The sequence below is a fragment of the Acomys minous genome (assembly GCF_964271855.1).
Source record: "Acomys minous genome assembly, chromosome: 6".
Classification (NCBI taxonomy): domain Eukaryota; kingdom Metazoa; phylum Chordata; class Mammalia; order Rodentia; family Muridae; genus Acomys; species Acomys minous.
In genome coordinates, this window is record NC_140487.1 from 76,161,110 (window position 1) to 76,183,943 (window position 22,834).

Sequence of the window (22,834 nt, forward strand, 5' to 3'; positions counted from 1 at the left end):
TTACTTCCCTGTTTTCATTTTGCCTGGGGGTGGGGTAAAGGTCTGCTCTTTCTTACAAGCACAGGAAGCGGGCAGGGGAGGAATACTTGTGTGATGCTGCCACTACTTTCCGTTCTTCCGACCGCTTCTGTCCCAGAATGCACTTGCTTCCTTCCAACTTGGAGCCTTATGGGAGTTTCCCTGAATACAGTCACTTGCCCTCCTCAGTGTCTCTCAGACGGAGTCCAGGATGTAGCTGCCTCTGCTTGGCGTATTGGGTCCCACCTCACCCTCCAGACATTTGAGCAAAGCTCTCGGCTTCTAGTGTGTGTGTACGGGGCAGGGGGTGTATGTATGTGTGTGCTTAGTTGTAGAGAGGAAGCCAGGATAAATCTTTAAAAATCCTTTCAGTAACTGCACTGAGTTCTCTCCAGTAGCACAGCACCCTGAACCACACCCCTCCCTTAAAATGTCAAGTTCTTCACTAGCTGATTTATCAGAACTAAATCTGAACAATTAAGTAAGAAAATAAGTTCAGCCAGATGTGTTAGTTTTCTGTCACTGTGGTAAAATATCCACAATAGTCCGCTTGCAAGGAAAGGGAAGAGTTTGGCTGAGGGTCCTGGTCCTCAAACTGTCTGCTTCTTGTCTAGGGTCTGTGTTGAAACAGTTTGTGATTGTGGAGCTGCTGACCTCACGGTGGCTAGGAAGTGAAAGGGGAGCAGGGTCACGAGTCCCAGTATGACCTCACTTCTGCCTGCTAGGCTCCACCTCCTCAAGGTTCTGTCTGCCACCTCATGGCATCAAGGACTGAGGACCAAGCCTTCAATGCATGGGATCTTGGGGAACTTGAGCATTCAGTAGCGGTTGGCATTTAGTCATGGAAAAGAGTTCATTAATGGGGTTCTGTGGCCACAATGGGCTTTCTGAAAACTAACTCAGAAATTACCTGACAAGATGAAAATGTGAACTGATGTTATTTCACAGAGTGAACATCACCGGGTGCCTAGTTATTAAAATTTACAAGAGTAGTGGTAGCTGTTCTTGATCTGTGGCTACCATCTATTTTTGTGGCATTCATTCCCTGGAGAGCATAAACCCTCCCATTTCTTCCTGTTCTTTGAGATGTTTCTAGACTGTCTCCATTTGTTTGTTAAGAACCTCCAAGCCCATGTAGATTGTCCTCACCCCTGTTTGTCATACATGCTATGAAGTGGGAAACACAGATGGCAATTAATCAGCTCCAGTTGCCTGACACAGTTGAGGAATTAACTGTGGGAAAGTACATGGGTCTCCAGGGGACTCTTAAGTCTGTGTTCCAATCAAGAGACAGAATAGCTCCCTTACGTTGTATTCCTAGTCCCTTGCCTAGTCCTTTCCCTCCCTTGCTGCCATAAGCATGCTGTCGCTCTAGCGTCATACTACAGATGGAGTCAGAGAGAGCTCTGGTCCACCACCTTCCACCCAGGATCTTTACTGCTGTATGCGTTTGTTCTTCACTCATCCTCTGTGGTGCTGCAGGATTTGCAGCAGAGATGCAGCTTGTGCCTCTTCTTGACCTACGCTTGGATCTGTTACCTTTATAAAGCTTATGTGTTCTCTTTTGTATATTACGCCAGCAAGCAGGGTGGATTCCAGGAGCTCACTTCCTCCCTAGCTGCGTATGTTGCTGATTTTCTAAGTTCGCTTATTCTCGTGAACATCAAGTAGTGTCTCGCTGTGTTTTTAAAATCTACATTTCCTTCATGAATAATATGTAGTTACCTGCCACCTATGTGTCATGTTTTTGGCGTATCTATTCACATCTTTTGAATTTTTTCTTTTGTTTTTGCTGTTTTGCTTTGTATTCTGTATGTTCCAGGCTTTAGCTGTTGAGCCTTCTGTCTCTCAGGTGGTAGAGTAACTGCTATATATCTGACTATATCAGACCCTTATTCCCTGAGTTTTAAATTAGGAAATATCTTGTGCTGAGAAGTTTAAAGTTTAAGAGAATTTAAACACAAAAGATTCCTGCACGATTGGCAGATTCCCCCCTAAGTATCTTGCCCCAGCTCTGTGAAGCGTGTGTGTGCAGGTTTACTCTTTGGCCAGTGTTCAGTCTCCAGTTAGTAGTTCTTGTGTGTTCAGAGCCTCACCTGCTTCGTGTACACCTTTCTAGCATGACTTGTAAAGGGGCTGCATTTTCATACTCGTCTGGGCACTGGTGTTGGAAGTCACTTGTCCATATATATGTGGATCTATTTCAAAGGTACCTAAACAAGTGTGTAAAGTGGCCAGTAAGTACATTTTTTTAAAAAATGCTCAGCATTTTCAGCTATCAGGAAAATGCAAATCAAAACCACAGTGAGATTCCATCTTGCCCCAGTTGTCATCAAAAAATTAAAAATCAGCAAGTGCTGGTGAGGCTTCAGGGAGAACCCTGACTCACTGTTATTGGGAATGTAAATTATTGCAGGCGCTATGGAAATCTGTATAGAGGTTCTCAAAAACCTAAAAGTAGAGTATGGCCCAGCCTCTCTGCTCCTGGGATACACCTAAAGGAATCAAAGTCAGTGTACAGCTCAGACATCTGCACCCCCTGTCTGTTGGCGTGTTCCCAACAATAGACAAACCATGTACTCAGCCTAGGTGTCCAACAGATAAATCAGTAAGAAAATGTGGTGTACATGCATAGTCAAGCAAAATAAGCCAGACTCAAACAAACACCGTTTTCTCTCATGAAGGGTGCAAATTAAAATTTAAAAAAGTAGGGAAAAGAGAGGGAATAAGAGTGGAGGGAGCAAATATGGTCAAAGCACATTGTGTATCGTGTGAAAAGGTCACGTTGGAACTCAAGATGCACAATGCAGATCTCCGTGAGTTCAAGGCCAGCTTGGTCTTCATAGGGAGTTCTCAGGTAGCTAGAGCTACAAAGTAAGACCTTTACTCAAAATAAAAAAGCTGCACAGATGTATGCATGTACCGTGTATCACCTGAGTCCAGGGTGTAACAGCCCCCGGTTGGTTACTCCATCATCCCTAAGCTCCAAGTGTGACTTGGGTGTAGTGGACAGTGCTTCAGAAGCGACTGACAGAATCCGTGTGTTTAAGAGGCATTGTTGTACCTGTGCCAAGGTCCCTATAAGCTTCATGTTGAATGCAGTGTATTTACCTGTGCAGAGCCGAGTACCATAAGCTGAGGTTCACAAAGACTGTTCATACTACAAAACATGGATGTGTGTGACCTGCAAAGTAACTGATTTGCTACTTAGCCTAGTAGATGGGCCCAAGTCCCAAAAAATTACTCCTAGAGTGTTTTTAGCAGCTTGTGAAGCAGTATTCTAATAGCAAATACAGTGTGCGCAAAAGCAGACCTGAGTTAAACAGGCCCTGAACACTGACTAGGGAACCTTTTGTATAAAGTTGTAGGTTTTTTTTAAAAAAACAATTCACGGTGCTTTAAAATATGAATATAATAACATTAAAAAGATTCCTTACTTGAAAACTAATGGATTAATAATAGTGTAAGGAAGACAACAAAATTATTCAACTAGAGTAAATTAACTTCCTAACCCCAAATATAAGTGGCAAGAGGAGCAGTTTGTTCTGACTCAGGTGTCATATGTTCTGTGCCATGGCAGCCTTGAGCCGTCGCCCTGCGTGTTAGTAGACTGGGCAGGATAAGTGAGATTATCTCTCTTGACATCCTCTGAGCTTTAGACTTCAGCTTGGTGTCTTTATGGATACTCACCCTCGCTGGATTAGACGTGCTGGCCCAATACAGGGAGACTTGGAGTGCCTGCTTCCAGGGTCATTTACAGCAGACAAAGGGCATAGAGTTAGGCCCTGATCACAGCCTGGCTAACTTAAGGAAATTAGTGTTGCTCTCATGCTAAAAGGACAAAAAGTGTGCCTTAAGAGCATCAAAAGCAACAACAAAACCCACAAACAAACGGGTGAACTGCTCTACACATCTGCCATTGCGCTCATCGCCCGCACCCCAGCTGTACAGGCCAGGTTTGAGTATTAATCCACTCTCACCCAGAGGATGCAGACTGCAAGAAAAGGAGCACCCACTCACTTGAAACGCCACCTTCTGAGCCCGTGTTTGTACTTGCATGTCTGTGCTCAGCTCCTGGCCAGCTTCTGCTGTCCTTAGCAGTTTGCTGGCAGGAGCAGACTTAGCGATGTGCCTGGGAGAAGTGGCTGAGATGGGTCCTTCCTTAACTGGCTTGCCTGCCGTGCTCAGGTCAGACCTGCACATGTTTACACCCCCTGTATTTAGAAGGGTCAGCGACCCCAGAATTAAACCCCAGCTCCAACTGGACTGATAGGCGTGTGAGTGCTGTGAACCTTTTCGTTTGAAGACATGTACTTCATGATTGCATACAATCCAGAAGGCCATGTGCCAAGAAGGCACCTAGGATGGCCACTGTGCTTGTCTGTTGTCCGTTAGCGGTCCATCTGACTGGTGATGGCTGACTTGCTGACCTCTCTTGAGGCTGCTCAGCATCATCCAGTTTCTGGTTTTTATTTGGGTGTTTGCTAAGAGGGCAAAGAACTGGGATGTGGGCCTCAGGCTTTGAGCCACAGAGAAACCCACCGGGCCGACACTTAACTTTCCAACTATTTTCCTGTGTGTTTCCCCAGTAGCTGCTGTCAACTGCCGTGTGGCAGAGAAAAGAGGAAGGAGTGGCCTGCTGCTTTTTCACCCTCCTGTCTCCAGGGCCGTGAGACCCCGTGTCCGCCCACCCCTGCACCCTCAGCCCCTCTTTGTTTCCTAAAGGTTTTCCTTCCCATGACCTTACACCCCCCCTCACCCCCCCCACCCCCCCACCCACCCCCCACCCCCCGTTAGCTTTTCCAGTGAGCCCTGAGCCCCACCCCGTTCTTTACTACTGCTTCTGACTCGGAGCGTTAGTGGTGCTTTATCGTGAGGCCCCCTCTGTTGGTGTCTGCCAGGAACTGAACCTGCTTGTAGAAGTGATGTCCCCAGTCCCCATGTTGTTCTTGTTTGGGTTTTCACTTGTGACCCAGTGGGTGTCCAGCCAGGCTCCTTTAGGTTGTGGCCTCAGACAGACTACAGTCACCTGTGCTCGTCTTTGTGGCTTCTTTGTGGTGAGCAATGTCCGATGGACTCTCTACCCTGCCCCAGTCCGTGTGGCCTTTTGCCCTCATTACCTACCCTTTGCCAGATCTTTTCTACCCATTGCAGAGCTCCCTGGTTTGGTCCCAGGTGGGCATCTCCCTACAGTACTTGCATGGTGCCTCCTACGTACGGAATTACCCAGGCCTATGATCTGTGACTTAGTGTACTGATTGGCCCTTTCTGGATCCTTCTCTCTCAGCTTTGAAGACAAATCTGGTCAAAATACAGCATCTCACCAGTTCCCACATCCTACTGCTTTTGGTCTCCATTGTATCCCCTTCCTTTTCATTGCTCCTGACACAGATTTCCATGGGAGCATCCCTGTCCCCGCTCTGGAAACAATCTCTGGGCCATCCTTCTGTGCATTCAATGTGACGCCTGTTAGAACCTCTTGTAGCCTCATGCTCGTGACCTCTTGGGCTCTGTACAAGAGTGCCTTTTCCACAGCACATAGCATAACCTCGTGAACCCCTCTCTGCACATCCACCGCTCCTGGCCTTGGGCTCCCCCCACCCCCCATTCACCGATTATGCTTCTGGGACCTGGCTTCTCCCACCTGGAGAACCCTTGCTCTGTCCATGGCCTGTTCTCACTCACAGCAGCTCATCTCTTTCCTGAACATTCTGAGTCTTAAGTTTCACCCCTGCCATGTCTGTTTCAGTTGCTGAAGAAGTGGATACTGAACAAGGATGCTTTCTGATCCTGTTCATTCCTTGGAAGCTGAGGGAAGTCTCTGTGCTTCAGTTCTCTCGTCTTAAGAGGGCAGCTTTGTGGCCTTGCAGAGGTCATTAACTCACTGTCCTGTGCGACCCACAGGGAGTGGAACTCTCCGTGATGAAACCCATGACCCTGTCACTTTCAGGCGTCCATCCTCTTCTCATCAGAGCCCCCTGATGTCTGTACCTCCAGCACCTATGTTGCCTGTGGAGAATAATGACCAATTCACTAGAGACAGGATGGTGATACCGCATGTGCACCCAGGACCTAGTTTGACGCCTAAAATGTAGTTACGTGCTGTGAACTCTTTAAGTCTTTCTTAGATGATATCAGACACCTTGTACAAAGAACATTCTTATTACTCTGTTTTTGACATCAGCAGCCCTGCTCAGTCCCTCCTGGGGTTCACATTCCTGAAGCTGCTCTGGTGTCTGTGTGTGTGTGTGTGTGTGTGTGTGTGTGTGTGTGTGTGTGTTTGTATACACGTGTATGTGTACACATGTGCGTTTTGTCCTGCTCTGGGGCAGGTGAGTGTGTGTGTGTGTGTGTGTATGTGTGTGTACACACATGTGCGTTTTGTCCTGCTCTGGGGCAGGTGAGTGTGTGTGCGTTTTGTCCTGCTCTGCAGTGCTTACAGCTGAGAAGGAAAGGGGGGGGGACTTGCCCCCATGCATATGATTTTCCTGCTTGCTTATGTTGTTGCTTGGATTTGTAGGTTCTTTCCTAGTTGTGGGGAATTTTTAAGCTGGCTTTGATGAAAGGGTCTTAAAAAGCCACAAGGAAGTCTGGTGCGTTCTCAAGTTAAACAGCATCCCTTCTTTCTCAATTTTCGTCTGTATTTCTGAGCTGCCTTGTATAATTACATTTAAAGAATTTAGTATCAAGAATAATGTGTTTTGATGTTTGCACCATTGACTTTTTCTTGTGCCCATCAGAAGCCACCTTCCAGACTTTCAGAGGTACACAATTTTTAAAGAGAATATCTATTATGTGTGATTCTGTGGCCTTAAAATGTGCATATATCAAGGGCTGAAGAAGTGGCTCAGTTAATTAAGTGCTTGTCAAGCAAGCATGAAAACCTGAGTTCAAATCCCCAGCTGCCACATAAGGAGCGTAGGTGCATGTCTGTAACCGTGGCTCTCATGGGGTGGTGTTGGGGTGCAGAGACAGAAGGATCCCTGGGGTTCACTGAGCAGCTGGTCTAGTTGAGATGGTGAGTTGTAGGTTCAGTGAGAAACCCTGCCTCAAAGAGAGTCAGGTAGACGGATGGAAGAAGACGCTTACTGCTGACCTGGGGCTTGCACGTCGTGCACATGCGTGGGTGAGTGCGCACCCCACACAGTGTGTACATTATTTCTAATTATAAAATACATTTTTAAAATGTACTTAGCCACCACTCAGTGCACTGACCAGTGATGTCACAAACACACTGACACACTGTGCAGTCACTGCCATCTGTTTTCTCAATTCTCCATCAAAACTGTATGTATTCCTTAAACAACAGACTTCATCTACAAGGAATCTCTGGTCTACTTTCCAACTCTGTGGCTCTTACAAATAAGGACCTCGAATGCATCAGATCACACCATGTTTGTCCATCATTGTAATCTAGAAAGGAGCTCTTTCCTTTTTAAAGCTGAGTAATATTCCATCATGCACAGCACATTTTCTCTGTGTGACCTCCCACTGGTGAGTAACCGGGTAGCTTCCACTTGCTGGTTGTTGTTACTAGTGCTGCTGTGTGGTTGTGTAGGTAGGTGTTGGATTCCCTGTCTGAAGTCAGTTAGAACCTAAGATTTCTCTGTCCTGATTTCCCAACACACCTGTTGTTTTTATGGATTCGTGTCTTCCTCTTTCGTCTGCTTACTGTTTTCCCACATGACCTGCGGAGCATGACCTGAGTGCAGAAAAGTCCCACTTAGAACAGAGAACTACGTACACACAAACCTCAAACGAGTTGAAAAGGCAGAAAACGATGAACACTGACCAAGCCTATGTACTCTACTGTAGGCTGAGACAGACAGAAGCAAGTTCAGTGGCTGCCTGGGCTAAAGCTCAAGGTCAGCTTAGTCAAGGTAGTGAAGAGGACTGTGGAGGTGGCTCAGCAAGTAAGTGCTTTCTGTGCAAACCTGAAGGCCTGAGTTCAGAGCTCCACCACCCACATAGCAGCTACCCATGTGACATGTGCCTCTGACCTCAGGTGACCGCAGGGGCAGGCAGGAGACTCACTGTAACAGCAAGCCCCAGGTTCTGTGAGAAGCTCCTGCGTCGGAAGCCAAGGTGGAGGGCAACAGAGGAACATGGCTGGAAATGACCGTGTCCTCTGTACAGGCAGACACACACGAGTGCACACGGGCGGTTGCACTTACAGGTATACATTACACGCGCAAAAAGAGAGAGAAATCGGCTGTCTGTCACTGTGCCGATAAACACCATCCTTCCGTAGCACAGTGCGGTCTTTTGCTCTGAGCATCACATGGCTGGCAGGGAGCTGTAGGAGCAGCCAGCATTGCCCTAGAGACCAGAAGACCAAAAGTCCAAGCATGACTTACACCGTGTGCACATTGCGTCCAACCAAGTCAGAAAACTGCAAGTCCAAGCTGGGGGCCATCGGTAATGCTGTGCTCCCCCGAGTCTCACGGGCCAGTACGGAACCCATAGTCCGGACAGCTGAGAGGTGGGCTGAGCTGCTGCTTTCTGAAGGCATGCCGAGGCTCCCCATCAAAGGAAAGCCCTTAGCTGGTCGCATGCTGCATTTTGAAATTGAACTGGCATAGCAACAGTATATTCATGTGTCAGGCTTAGAATTGTGATACTGTTACAGAGGTGTGACAACTGTGACTCAGGAGCCACAGGAAAAATTCATGTGGAGTACTACTGCGCAGAGGCAGCCACCGTGGCATGAGGATTGGTGTTCTCTCATGGATTTTACTGTGAGTCTTCATGGATTACATTTTGAGGGCCTAAAGAAGTATAAGCAATGTAATTTTTATAGAGCCGAGAAATATTTATAGGGTAAGCGTTACCTTAGGTTTCTACCTACTTAACTCTGCTGGGTGTCAGGATTAGAAACTGTCAAAATATTAATGTTCCTGACTTTCTTCAAACTCCCAAGTCTAGTTGTGTTACAGAGCAAAGCTGGTGGGTTTTTCTTTTTGTCTCGCTGGGGAAGGTGAGACTGTGGTCCCAGGGGCAGGAGCAGCTGCTCGGAGGGGTCTGTGACCCTTTCAGAACCTCTCCTTGCCCACACTACCATGTCCTCTCCCAACCCTGATGCTTCACGCTGGCCCTCCCTCCTCCCAACCAACCAAGCCTGCTGTGACCAGAGGAGAGAAACAAGGAAGGAGGTGGGGGCGAGGACCTCGTGTGTAGAGTTGGGGGCAAGGACCTCGTGTATAGAGTCGATCCCGCTTCTTGCCTGATTCGGTTGTCCCTGAGTAACTGTGGCAGACAGGAAGTAGACCATGGAGCCCCAGGGCCCAGCCTGTGCAAGTCGGACATCTTGTCTCTGATTTCAGCTATCCTGACAACTGTCTTGTAGCAGGACAGCTTAACTTCTCTAATTTCTTGACATAAAGAAAAACCAGGCCGCACTCTCTGTCGTCTAGACAGCCGGGCAGAGGCAGATTCACCACGGATCTGTTGAGTTCTAATTCTGGGTCTAATCAGTGGGTACGAGACCAAGCCCTGTAAGATACTGCTGGGTGCCCCTTAGCGTTCCACCTTGGGAGAATCACCTTTCCTGACTGTCCCTAATCTTCTGGGAACATCCCTCTGACAGATGGTCTTGCTCATCGTTTCTTTCCTCTTGTGTAAAGCATTGAGGCAAGCTGGACCGATGGCGAAGGAAACCCAGGGCTGATCACCTTCTCTCACCTCGCCGGAAACATAAAAGTGACAGATGGGCTGGCTAGAAGCAGATGCCTGCTCTCAAGCCATGGCGGCTGTCAGTATTCATAAGTGATTCCTTAGGACTGTACTAGTAGCAGGAACTACACCGAGAAATGAAACAGCCACCAGCCAAACCCTTTTAATTGGAGATGTTTTTACTAATATACTCCAGCTTAGAAAAGTAGGCCAACGACTACACCTCAAGTAGTTTTATAAGGTACAGTCGCCTGTTCTTTATTCTCACTGTGGTTTGGTTTTGCAGTGACTGACATGGTGTAGGCTGTTGGGTGTAGCCTCCATAAGTCACACACTATTTAAGGGTACCTTTTGTTAAACCCAGATACTCCAGTAAAAGACGTTACAGCTTTGTAATATTTTCCCCTTGGAAGTGTATTTGCTGTCGTGCTGTACAGAGCCTCCTTGAATCTACAGAACTTGTGTGGAGCCGAGAGAAAGCTGAGGTTTGCCAGGACTACCCAGCACTGTGCATAAGAGAAAACATACGTGTTCATAAGGAACTGCAACTTGTGTTCCATTTGATGACATTCTGTAGTCTATGGTCTCCAAATAATACTGAAAAAGTAGCCTTGCACAAACCTCCAGTGGATGTTACCTTCAAAGGAACGGCCTCTTTGATAGTTAAGCTTTCATTTCTCTGTGTGCTGCTTTAATCTCACTTGTAAAAAAAAAAAAACACTCTTAGGGACTTGTTTTCAAAGCTTCCAAACAAATCCCTACTTCCCAAAGGCCACAGTCCATTCATGGCTCCGTACATCCCAAGGATACTATTTATAAACGCCCTGCTAAGTTTCTTTTTCCCACTGTGCTAATCGACTGCCTAATTGTCTTTGCTGTGGGTCACATGACTCCTCCCGCCCATAACACACGCACTTAAAATTCTCACTTCCTGATTGAGCCATCAAGATTACATAAAGTGTAAATCAGCCTAAATACCTAGGAGCAGAAATTTTCAGAGGAAAATGCTGTTTTCTTGTTCTGTTTCGATACTAAGCCCTGAATGTGTGGTTTCCTAGTCAAGAGACTGTTAGGATTTTTTTGTTTTGTTTTGTTTTTCATCTCTTTCCTTTGAGATTGAATCAGACTTTGCTTTCATTATAAAAAGTAACACGCCAACCAGATAGGCTGTGGGGGTGGTTCCGTTGGAGGAAATCAAAGCGGTTCTGATTGCCGGGAGAGCCACTCACTTCTTCATGATCCAAACGAAGAGCCCTGCAGCTCTGAGAAGGTAACAATTTCATGTTTCGGAAGTGTGCTTGGCCATGTAGCCTCTCTGCTGCTCCTCCTTTCTGCCTGGCAGGATTGCACTTGTTTTATCAGGGATCTTAAATCTATCACATCGCCTCAAAGGCGACTTCAAGTTCGCAAGGCGTAACAGCTTGGTGTTCAGGGCCTTGGAGGCGTTCTTCAGCCCGGCTTTGTGTTGTTAACTGGTGTTTTCCCGTGTATCCCTCTCTGGTAAACAGTGGCACTCACTGCTCTGATGTGTATTTCGTGTTCTTTTGGTCTCTATGGCTGTAGTTTAAAGACTTGATGTTTATAAGTGTTATTAGCAGAGAAACCGAGACAGTTCTCAGCATCTCAAGCGGGCTTTTCATTACTCAGTAAAACGGTGGAGCAGTTTGGGTTTAGGATTTAATTTTATTTCAAGAGGGTGAGATATGGGAGATGCTCTCACAGATGCAGTTCCGATAGGACTCCAGCTGCAGTTGTTCTTGGCTCTAACATACTCATATTAAGAACCGAGGAGGGCAAAAGGAAAATGTATCAAGACTTAGAAGGGAAAATTACTCATTTAAAAAGATAACTCTTAGACACAGTACCAGAAGCATGTTCTGTAAATTCTCAGACCTCCCAGTACAGCACTCGGTGAAATCCTGTAGTACTGCAAAATAAACTCCACCTGGAAAAGTTTGTAGGGAGCTACGTGCGCGTGGAAATGAGCCCTACCTTCAGTGACGCTCCGGACAGCAGTTCTTGACAATATGGCGGCGGTGAACAAGGAAGCCAGTCTCTCGGGTGAAAAAGAGGACAGGCAGGACTGAGTTTGGATGTTGTGACTTAAAAGTGATCTGGTGTAGCAGACCTTTGCTTTCCTGTAAGAATGGCCAGAGGTCTCCTGTGAGTGCCGGGGACAGAACTAATACCACTGTCCCTGCCCCGGCTCCGATCGTCCCTGGGCTGAGCGAGGCAGCTGGAGCAGTGTGTGCAGCCAGCAGCAGCAGAGGTGCTAATGCATGGCCAGTGATGTCAGGAGTTACGAGACCGCGGTTTCAAAACACTGCAGTAAACAAGGTCAAAGTGTCCCCCTTGTACTGGAAAGAAGACTTGTTTTTATGAGCTGGACAGTACATGGATGAAGTAATTTTCCAAACAAACGTCATATTTATATATATGGTTTTTTTCTTTCTTGATTAAAAGGAAACAAACAAGTTGTCCAGATGAGTTTTGTTACTGGTTACATTATAAAGATTTTTTTTCTTTTTCTTTCTTTTATTATTATTATTATTTTTTTTTTTTTGCAATTTTTAGTAAAGGAAAGAATCCAGAATTCTATTTTCTGCTTGCTTTTTAAAAATATTTGTGTCAATTCTTTGTGAATTTCATACATGCGAGTGTGCTTTTAATATAGTTACTCTGTATTGATCCCCATAACTCCTTCCAGACCCACCTCCCTTTCCACACCGCCAGACTTCATATCCCCTGAGCTAAGAATTTTAAGTACATGGTAGATTTTATTTTAAATCTTGGTAGACTGCACTCACAGCCAGTAGCAACATGGGTCTCCTAGTCTTCTACCTTTGATTTTTTTTTTTTAACTTGGACACAGGTGTCCAAACTAAAGAAAGTTAATGGAGCAGAATACTGCTGACTGTGTGATTCTTGCTTTAGGCATTTTTCAGCGTTGAACTTGAGAATGTCAGAAAGTGGAGCCTCTGGCTGTTCCTAGGAGCAGTTACGCTGGCCACAGGGTTTTGGAGGTAACAAGTGAGTATCGTTTGGGGTGTGTATGTGTGTGTCTGTAGTAACAACAGCAGTGGAGCCACGTGGCATCCAGGGGTCATCTCAGTCGGCCCTGGAGCTCTTTGTTCTCCTAAGTGTCTTCAGCAGTTTTGAGACAAACTGTGAACACAAGGCATCAATAGCAGGGCAGGTGTCTCGGTTCCACGGCAGACCTGGGAGTGTGCGTACAGGCACAGCTTCTAAAGTGAAACCAGGGCCTTGAGGAAGCAGTTGCCTGGCAGCCAGTGCACAGCCTGCTTGCAGCTGGTGAGCAAAGTAAGCATTTGTTTGTTTGTTTGTCAGTCTCTTCTGTGTGCTTTTTCTTGTTACCATTGTTGGGTGCTCAATACCTGGCAAGTGCTGAGTTTCTCTCCTTTATTGGGAGCTGGAAGATGTACTTTTTGTTATGTATGGCTAATGGCTTCTTTTAATCATCTCAGTCTTCCCGTACGTAAGATGCGGGCTTGTTTTTGAAACTGAGGAGTATTACCAAGAAGAAAACAGGCTCAGAAGGTCACTCCCCATGCCTTGGCTCTTCTCTCTCAGTTAAGCGACGGTGACATAGACAAGCCTTTCCATTCGGGTGTCCTGCTGCAGAACAGCCCAGTTCACAGCCATCATGTCCCTGTTGGAAGCAGAGATGGTGTGTGCACTGAAGACAGGTGTGTAGGCAGAGTGAGGGGAGGGGTCACAGACAGGAGGGAGTAATCTGGAAACCTGTACGGAAAGGGAAAGGTGCCAAGGGACAGCGATCTAATCTGTCAAGAGAAATTAGGTTTTTTCCTCTGTTAGGAGGTTTTTGTACCCAGTAGATTTGTAGAGAATGTGGGTTTTTTGTTGTTTGGTTTTTTGAGACCGGGTTTTTCTTTGTAGCCTTGGCTGTCCTGGACTAGGGTTGTAGACCAGGCTGGCCTTGAACTCACAGAGGTCTTATTGATTCTGCTTTCCCGAGTGCTATGACTAAAGGTATGCTGGGTTTTTTTTTTCAGCCTTCGGAATACAAAGAGGCATTGTCACTTATGTGGACTGCCATGATGGCAGCATAAGTCTCTGTATTTGGGCCTGTATGTTTGATTCTGATAAGTTTCTGTATTAAATCTCTCTCTAGAGATAGCTTGATTCAACTTTAGTACAAAGTTGTGTGGCTGTGACATTGCGAGCAAAACACACAGAAGAGCAGAGTGGTTTGTGATTTGTAATTTGAGTTGTTTCTCTTTAAAACAGACTGCCATTGGCAGTGAATGTATTTGACTCTTTTTCTCCTCGGAAAAACAACACTTTGCCGGTGGAAGGGGCCAGCGTGGCCGTGTGGCAGAATTGGGAAGCAGAAGAAAGGTGTCTGTCTTGTGGCTCAGTCTCCCGTGGCGTGTGTCCGGGGCTTAAGTTTGAGTATTGGTGCTACAGGAATTCCCTTTTGATCTTAGAGTTGTGGCGACAGGACTTAGCGTGGCTGAGGCCCATCTCAGGCAGTTCAGGCTCTCAGGGAACATTGGAGGACTGCTAATTCAGCAAACACCAGCTTCCTTCTGATAGTGACACGGTGGGAGCTATGACTCCACACAGCTCAGTTTTCAGAGCTTCAGTGTATACAAATTAAAGATGGAAAGCAGGTTGAGAGTGAGTGAGCAGAGCATTCCCAGGGAGCCTTTCTCCTCGTTAAGGATGGTGCCAAGCAAGCCTGCGGGTCCCTGGTGAGGCGGCCCTCCTAATTAAAGGGGACGGTAACTGCCATCTGTCTTCTTTCATTCAAGCCAATAGGGGGCCTGGAGTGGAAGGAAGCAAACTCCCCTTTTATTTTTCTCACACTTATTTTTTTTTATTCAGCTTTCTCCCTAGTCAGTGACCCAGAAGGTCATTGATGATCTGTCTGTCTCAGTCTGAATAGAATAGTACCATAAGCATGCCTGGCACTTGGAAAACAAAGTTCACAGCAGTGCATTTACCCATTTAGAATTCCACTTGAATCATGTCTCAGAATATTGCAACTTCCACGTGGCTGTCTCCGTCCCTCTGGACCCTGAGGGTACTCCTGGTAGGAAAAGTAAGGAGTTTGATTTTTATTGATTTTACTTTTCTACAAAAGTAGTTCACATCCCACTGGGCATAATCAAAAGATGGCAACATGTGACTGAGTGCGGGGCACATGGGATGCGTGCTTGGGCACACCTGATGATTACAGTGTATGTATGTCACCTGGGGAGCCAGAACATGGAAGAGGGTGTTAACAGGTTTCGTGTCACTCAGTGGTTGGGTCCAATAATCGCTGCCGTAATTTCTTTAGTGACGCAGTCAGCTTGTTACTTCTCTTGAAACTGTTGTTCAAGAGAATTTCGTTAGTTTAGGGCCACAGCCTGATTGTTTTGGAGATGTGAAGTGCTCTGAGCAAAATGATTCCACTTTGTTGCCTCAGTTTCCCTCTCGGTCAGAGGAAAACAATTATTTTGCTTTAAGTATTTAAAAGACTATGAAATAGTCTTGTTAATACTTGTTTTTCATATAATCAACTGAAAAGTTCTAAATTCTTTAGTTGTTTTTAGTTTTAGTTTTTAATACACTTTGGCAAAATGCTAACAGCCATATTAAAATGGCCAGGAGTTCCACACTATTCACAGGCGCTAGTTTCAACTCCACAGCCAGTAGCCGACTTCAGAACTGTCTGTGTAATGTGGAAATGGGATATTCCTTAGCCCTGTGATAATATAGGTAAACCTCAGGTGTGAGCGTCGCCCTCCAGTCTCACACGTAACTCTTCAGATTTCTCACCAACCTGTAAGGAGCTTTCTTGGACGCATGGATGTGCATGGTGTCTGGGGTTAGCAATATGGGCACCTGCAGACGAGTGTGTGCAGTTGGCGGGCCTGTCGGTGAAGGCGTGGGCTGAGCGTAAGCAGTGGGCATCTGCAGACAAGTGTGCAGTTCGAGGGCCTGTCGGTGAAGGCGTGGGCTGAGCGTGAGCAGCCAAGCCTTGTCGTCCGACAGCACTTTCACTTCTTTGTTTTTTGTTGCGTTGTTTTATGGGTAAGAACTTTAGGTGTCCACTTACATATTGAGCTAGCCATATACAGTGTGATTAAAATTCATTTTACCCTTTAGTATGCATTTCAAGAGGACTGAAACTAAATGAAGTATGTCTATAAAGCGTGACTGTGAGGTAATGCGGTTCGGTTTTTATGTGTGTATGTGGTGTATGTGAAGACATGCAGAGAGGTATGCGTGTATAGGCCAGAGGGCAGTGTTGGGTGTTCCGTGGTGACTCTCCACTGCATACCTGGAAGTGTAATTTCTCTCCTGAACCTAGAATTTGCCAGTTCTGCCAGTCTAGGGAGCCAGCTTGCTCTGAGAGTCCTGTCTCCACTTCCCGAGTGTTGCGATTATAGGCAGGCCACCATGCCTGCCTGCCTCTTCCCCCACTTCCAGGCATGCTGAGGACCTAAACCCCAGTACTCACATTTACATGGCATGAGCTTTACCCCCTGAGCCAAGTCATCAGCGTTTCACCACACAGTCATGTTAGTTAGTGTCAGCCAGGAGCAGTTTAAACTTTCTAAGGCTGACTCTACTAGGACCCCTTACTTCCTGTCTTCCATTGTGTTAGGACCTCTTTGCGCCTTTTTTTTTTCTATTTTTTGTTGTTGTTGTTGTTGTTGTTTGTTTGTTTTTGTTTTGGAGCTGGAAGGAGCTGGTTACTAGCTCTGATGAATATGGTGACTGCCTGATTACAGAGCTATGTGTGTATTTCTTGTTTTCAGCACCCAGTGGGCTGCCACCTCATCCCTAGAATTAGTGTGACATGTTGAGAAGCAACTAGCTCATGGATCCAACAGTCCAGGGGGACACCACGTAGGAGGGATGAACGACACCGTGAGGTGACACTGCAGAGTGGTGACTACTGTAGCTGAGGAGCCTGTTACTAGAACCCAGGTCAGATAGAACCCTGGGGGAAATTGAAGACTGTATGTGTGATTTAGAATTGCTCATGTGAACAGGTCTTAGGAATGAAAGACCTTGTACTGTCCCTTCTTATTTTAAGGATTCAAAGCAAGGGTTGTTCCTGATCTAAAGTTGCTAATGCTTTTGTCCAATAAGAAGTTATCGCTTACCTCAGTTAAACTGTTGTATACAAAAGGCAAGATCTAAAAAGGTTCTTATATTCTTGGAATGACTTACACAGAATACTTAGTTTTTTAAAAATATGGTATCGTACACTTTTAATCCTAGCACTTGGGAGGTAGAGGAAGTAGATCTGTGTACATTCAAGGACAGCCAGAGCTGTGTGGAAAGACCCTGTCTCAAAAAATATATTAAATAAACAAAACAGAATTGAAAGAACATAGCCAGACATATGGTATGTGCCTTTAACCCCAATACTTGGGAGGCAGATGCAGACAGATCTCTGTGAGTTCAAGGCCAGCCAGTGTTTCATGGTGAGATGGTGTCTGATAATTAAAAAAAAAAATTGTGAGCTGGGCGTGGTGGCACAGGCCTTTAATCCCAGCACTTGGGAGACAGAGGCAGGCGGATCGCTGTGAGTTCGAGGCCAGCCTGGTCTACAAAGTGAGTCCAGGACAGCCAAGGCTACACAGAGAAACTCTGCCCCCCCCAAAAAATTGTGAAGACATTAAAGCATCACAGATCATTTTACTGTCACAAGAAGCTCTATAGCTAACTTGTGGGAGGGTTGATTGCCCCTGAGTATACAGAGAGGAGGCTTCTTCATAGCCACTTACATGTTACATTCTAAAAGGACAGAGCTTCTGTGTTGCAGCTGATAGTGTCACTCAGTTCCAGGCAGTGTTGGAGGATGAGCAGGGCTGAGTCAGGGGCTCTGGGCATGGAAGGCTGCTGCTCCTTGCAGACTCTGCAGGCAAAGGGACTTTCCTCCTGCACAGCTGAGCATCAGGACCTGACACTGTCCTTGCAGAGGGTAAAGCCAAGATTCTGTGCACAGGTCAAGTTAGAGGGGAGGGTAGAGAAAACTTTAGAGAAAAGTAGAGATGAGTAAAGCAGGCACATAGCAACTAGGAAGTGTAAGGCTGGTCAATGCTGAGGGGTTGAGCAGTGCTTCCTGGCGGTGCAGTGCAGAGAGAACGGTGCTGTTGTACTTGTGGCCTTGGAAGAAAAGCATCCTTATCTATGGGAACAGCTGGTGGTGATGGGAAATACCAGTGACAGAGTGGCCATTCCCTGTCTCACAGTGCCTGGCAACAGTGAGCCACAAAATGACTAGGAGACCATCAAGAGAGCAAGGAGCCCATAAATGCCAGCTCTGGGAGGGCCCACTTGCTGCATGATTAAACAAACTAATTTTAATTCTGAGTCACAAGCGAGCCAGAGAAGAATTTGGGCAAAGCCCCATGCTGGTGTGCTTGAAAGGGTGTGGCCTGGACAGTGAAGTGACCAGTGATGAGAACCTTTTAGAGCTGCTGAGATTGTCCAGCATGGGGTGAGAAAGGCTGGAGTGAGGGGGAGCAGCGGCACTGAGACGCCTAGCAGAGTCCATCGGCAAGGTGTGTGGGAGCTGCTTGAGTTACATGACATTGGCTAGATGGAGGAATGTCATCCTAAGAAGTTGGTAAGGGAGCACCAGAAGTCGGAGAAGACTTAATTTGTAAGTGCAGAAGTAAAGAAGGTCAGGTGATCCGTGAGCGTGGTCAGTGGAGGGTGAGGGACGCCGTGGGGAGAGACTGGCTGTGGAGAGGGTTAGGAAGCCAAAGGCTGATGTGGACCGTGAAGTCAGTCACTGTCTCATGAGGGGTATCTTGGCTTCAGACTAAGGCACGCCCTACAGAGGTGCTTTCCAAGGACAGTGTGAGCAGCTGGAGGAGAGCGAGTTGTGGTGGTCGGGCCAGGGAAAGGGTCCATAACGTGTAGGACACAGCCTCTCAAAGGGGTCAGGAATGGGACCTCGGATGAGCCTTCTGAGAACGTGAAGAACAGTAGGGTGATTTGGACCCCAGAAGGCCACAGAGGGTTCGGCCAAATGGAGGAGGGATGAGCAGTGCTTTGACACTAAGAGCAGATGTGAGGGTGGCTGACTGAGCTGGCCAGATGAAGGGGTGCATGGGCATCCGTGGGTAAAGCAGAGCCCCCACACAGTAGGTTCTGTGCTGAAATAAATAGCAAAGAAAACTCTAGTGGTTTGCAGAATGTGAGTCCATGGTAGTGTCTAGTCTCGGAGTGTTCTGTTTCTCTGACAATCCTCTATTAATAGAATTATTTACTCTGTATCCTTGAACTAATTGTTTACTCTGTGTCCTACCTTTGTGAAACGAACAGCGTTCTCATAGATTTGTCCTACAAGAATCCAATGAGTTACAATGCAGTTCCTGACATACAGTAACTGTCGTATAGTAACTGTTTCTTGTATAATAGGTGTAAGCATGCGTGTATGTACATACGCATACAATCAGCGGCCCCATCACATTTTAGGTACATTTACCCGGAGAATTCTGTAGTGTAGGTCTTAATAGCTTCATCCTACAAACAGAGGGGTGGCTGCTGCCGCTGCCTGACTGGCTCACATGGCTGACCATGTCACATAGTTACAAGCTGCACTGAGAGACTGACCATCTCCCTTCGTCTGCCCTGGAGTCAACAGTTCTCCCACAGGACCTCTGCACCTTTGGGTGTGACAGGAAGAAGTGTGGACGTCGCAGCAGGAAGCCTGGAACAGCTCTGCCAGCCAGGAAAACACTCCTTTTTAATGTCCCTCACTCTTCCTAGAATCTGCCTGGCACTCAGACTGCTGTGTTTGGACTCTGGCACTTTGGGCATCCACCCTGGGGATTGGCTACATCCTCCTGACTCACTTCTGCCTGGACACCACGTCTTCTGGATGTGCTATGAAGCGTTTCTGTATTACTTGGCATTCGCCTCCAAGAGAACATGGCTTCTTTAGCATCTCTGGCCTGCCCCGTGTTCTCTAGCAAAAAGTGAAGTCACTGCAGAGGCTTTGCTTCAGTGGAGAACTTCCTGTCTTTGAAAGAACAGTGTGATAGCAAATTTGACTAGTGCGTATAACCCTAAGTTTGGTCAAACACCAAGCTAGATTTCACTGCAAAAGTATTTTTAAAATGAGATTAGCATTAAAGTCAGTGGGCATTTTGACTAAAGCATATTACCATCCCCAGTGTACCTGGCCCAATCAGTTGAAAACCTTAAGAGAAGAAGAGAAGTCTGTGGAGAAAAAAAAAGGCACATTCTGTTCAGTGCGTTCGAGGCTGAAGCAGAAGCTCTTCTGCAGGCTCGCTAGCCTGCCCTACACCATGAAGACAGGGCTCTCCGTATCCACGTGAGCTAATCCCTTAAGATCCGTTGCACATGCCATACCCCTTACACACATACATACATGCACAAATCCATGTTCACATACACAACGCATATATACTCTCACACTATCAGTTGTCCTGTTTCTGAGTACACACGGAGAGTTAATCTCAGTTGCATGAACATCTTTCATCTGAAACGACAATATGATACCACATCATTCAGATCCTGAGTTACTGAGTGAGGGACGCCTGGCTTAGTAAAGTAACAGAAGGCTCCCTCGGGCCTCTCAGCATGGCCAAAGGGACATGATGCATTCAGACTGGTCCAGAGAGTTGATAGTGTGGCCGGGGTTCCTTCTGCTTGCCTTCGCCTGCCTGTTTGTCATGTGTGTCTCTGGTTTTTACTAGCAAGGTAATAGAGTCTCTGGGTTTGCATTGTGAAATTGGTATTAACACACTGTTTTTACTGTGTTTCACCTACTGCCGTGTTAGTGACTGGCTCTTAAAATCACCCAAGGAACTAGGTAATCTAACCACCATTGCCTAGATTTTAAACACCAAGGCCCACTAAGCATCATGGACCTTACTGCATAGCTGACGAGCGATAGACCCAGAGCTGGAGGCCCAGGAGGCCTGGATAATGGCCTGGATACAGGAGCTGGACTCCTGAGCCTCTGCCTTACCAACCCTGTACACACTGCACACAGCTCTCTAGGTCTCCCTTGAGAGCCTCACAGAACGTACATTACTGCCATGGTTGATGGGGCAGGCAGGTACCAGGGAGAGTGTGCTTAATTCTTTTCAGTAGCATATCCTGTCTCCTTAATAGCAGGACCACAGCTCATTCCATCAGGCCTAGTGACCCTGGTGTAGGCATCTGGTTTGCCCAGTGTGATTCTGGAAAGTGACCAGATGGTGACAAGGGTCACCTCCACTCTCCGTGCATATTCTTTGATTCTCTGCAAGAATGACCACCCTGCCGTATGACCAACTACAGCTATAAAAGCGCTTTAGAAACCTCTCCTCATGGAGTCTTCCAGCAGCACCAGAGGCTGGCCTTACTCCATTTTACATACAGGGACGGTGCTGGCTGAGGAGTTACAGGCTAGCATTTCCAAGGTTAAATGGTGGAACAGTATTTTCAGCCTCACCAGATTGGTTGCTCCAGCGCTCTTGTCCTCCCTCTGTTCTTACTAGCCGCTGCCTTTCTTCCCTGCTGGACTGTGGGCTCCCTCCAGGCAGGAACTTTTCTCATTGTGTTCACGTTACAAAGTGCTGTTCCTGACGCATAGCCGATGCTCAGCGCTCATACACTGGGAGCCTAAGTGGGACTGACTGCATGTGTGTGATCACACCGAAGGGCTCTGCAGGGTAGGGCACCACGCTCCTCTACTTCTGGTGGGGCAGGCAGAGCACAGGCCTGTGCGGGTGCTGTGGACTCGGGCAGTTGAGCCCACCCAGCCCTACTTCCTTAGTATCCTCCCTCCACCCGTGCTTTGAGACAAGCACACTCGCTGGGCTCTCCTTCCCAAGAGAAGTGATGACGTCACCCGCCTCCCTGCCCTCCATGGCCAGGACCATTTTTTCCTGGCTTACACTCCACACTTGTCTGAACCAACATCTAAAGATCTCTCTCTCTCTCTCTCTCTCTCTCTCTCTCTCTCTCTCTCTCTCTCTCTTAATTTATTATAATTTATTCAGGTTACATCCTGAATGTTATCCCTCGCTTGTATCTTCCCATTCCCGTCCTCCGGCCAGTACTGTTAAGGACCCAGCCGACTGTACACTTTTCAAACAATCTTGGATGTTTTCTTTTCAACTTTAAATTCTGTAAATCCAAAGTAAGAGTGCTTTCTGCTTTCCTGCACACCCCAGTGCCTCCAGTTTGCGTGTTTCACGCTTGGTTCTCACCTGTGTTCCAGCTCACTGCCTTGGATGGCCGGTCTCAAGCATGGATGGCCTTGCTCTGAAGCTTCTCCAAATCACAAGGAAGTTTCTGCCTGGCGCAGGGCAGCCAGATGCTAAGGAGTTTTAACGTAAAGTTTTACCGAGCAAGGCCTGGGCCTCCACATAAATTCTAAGGCCTCCCACGTCAACAATAATAACAGTTTCTAGGTGTGCACAGACTTAAGCATTCATGCCCTTACTGAGGTCTCAGATTCACAGTTTTAGCTGGCAGCCCCCCTTTTCACATGTTAATCTGGTTTCCTTTCTTAAGTTAGGAAAAAAATACCAGTTCTTCTTTAGGAACTGGGAGCCTGGTGCAAGCCTTGGCTGAAAGAGCTGTGGAGAAGGAAGCCAGTCCTGGGTGGTTCGCCAGCACACCTCTGCCACGGCGGCGAAGCTGCCATTCCACTGGGGCTCTTCCGCTCTCTGTCTTGCCAAGCCCAGTGGCTTCTGTTATAACATGCGCAGCTTCTCCCTTGGAGGCTAACTCACCCAAGCTGCGATAATATTTAGGACCAGCTACAAAGGCATTTCTTCCCCTGAACCTCATGCCAAGTCTAAATTAAACTGCCTCCTCCTTGGCCATTCAGATAGATCCACCTCTTACATAAAGAGGGCAGGAAACCTATATGCCTCCTTTTTTTTTTTAAGCCTGTTCAAACACATAAAAAGGGCACATCGTGCCTAGCGTTGCTTTGAGCTCACTCGCCCTGCGTCAAAGTTCATCGTAAGAATCACCGTAACAAATCGTCTACAGCAAGTGCTGGAGGAGGAAGAATGGCTTAAAATCACTGACTCTGAGCAGAGCCAAGGCTCTCGGCAACTTTCTGGAATAGCGTCAGGCTCTGGGGACAACAGAAAGTGGGATCATCCACCTGCTGGGC

At 47.0% G+C, this 22,834-nt stretch overlaps 1 long non-coding RNA gene across 3 annotated transcripts in view; it reads left to right on the forward strand.

Moving 5' to 3' along the window:
• Positions 1-22,834, forward strand: part of LOC311600107 — a 172,954-nt gene that overhangs the window by 110,749 nt on the left and 39,371 nt on the right. The window lies entirely within an intron of this gene.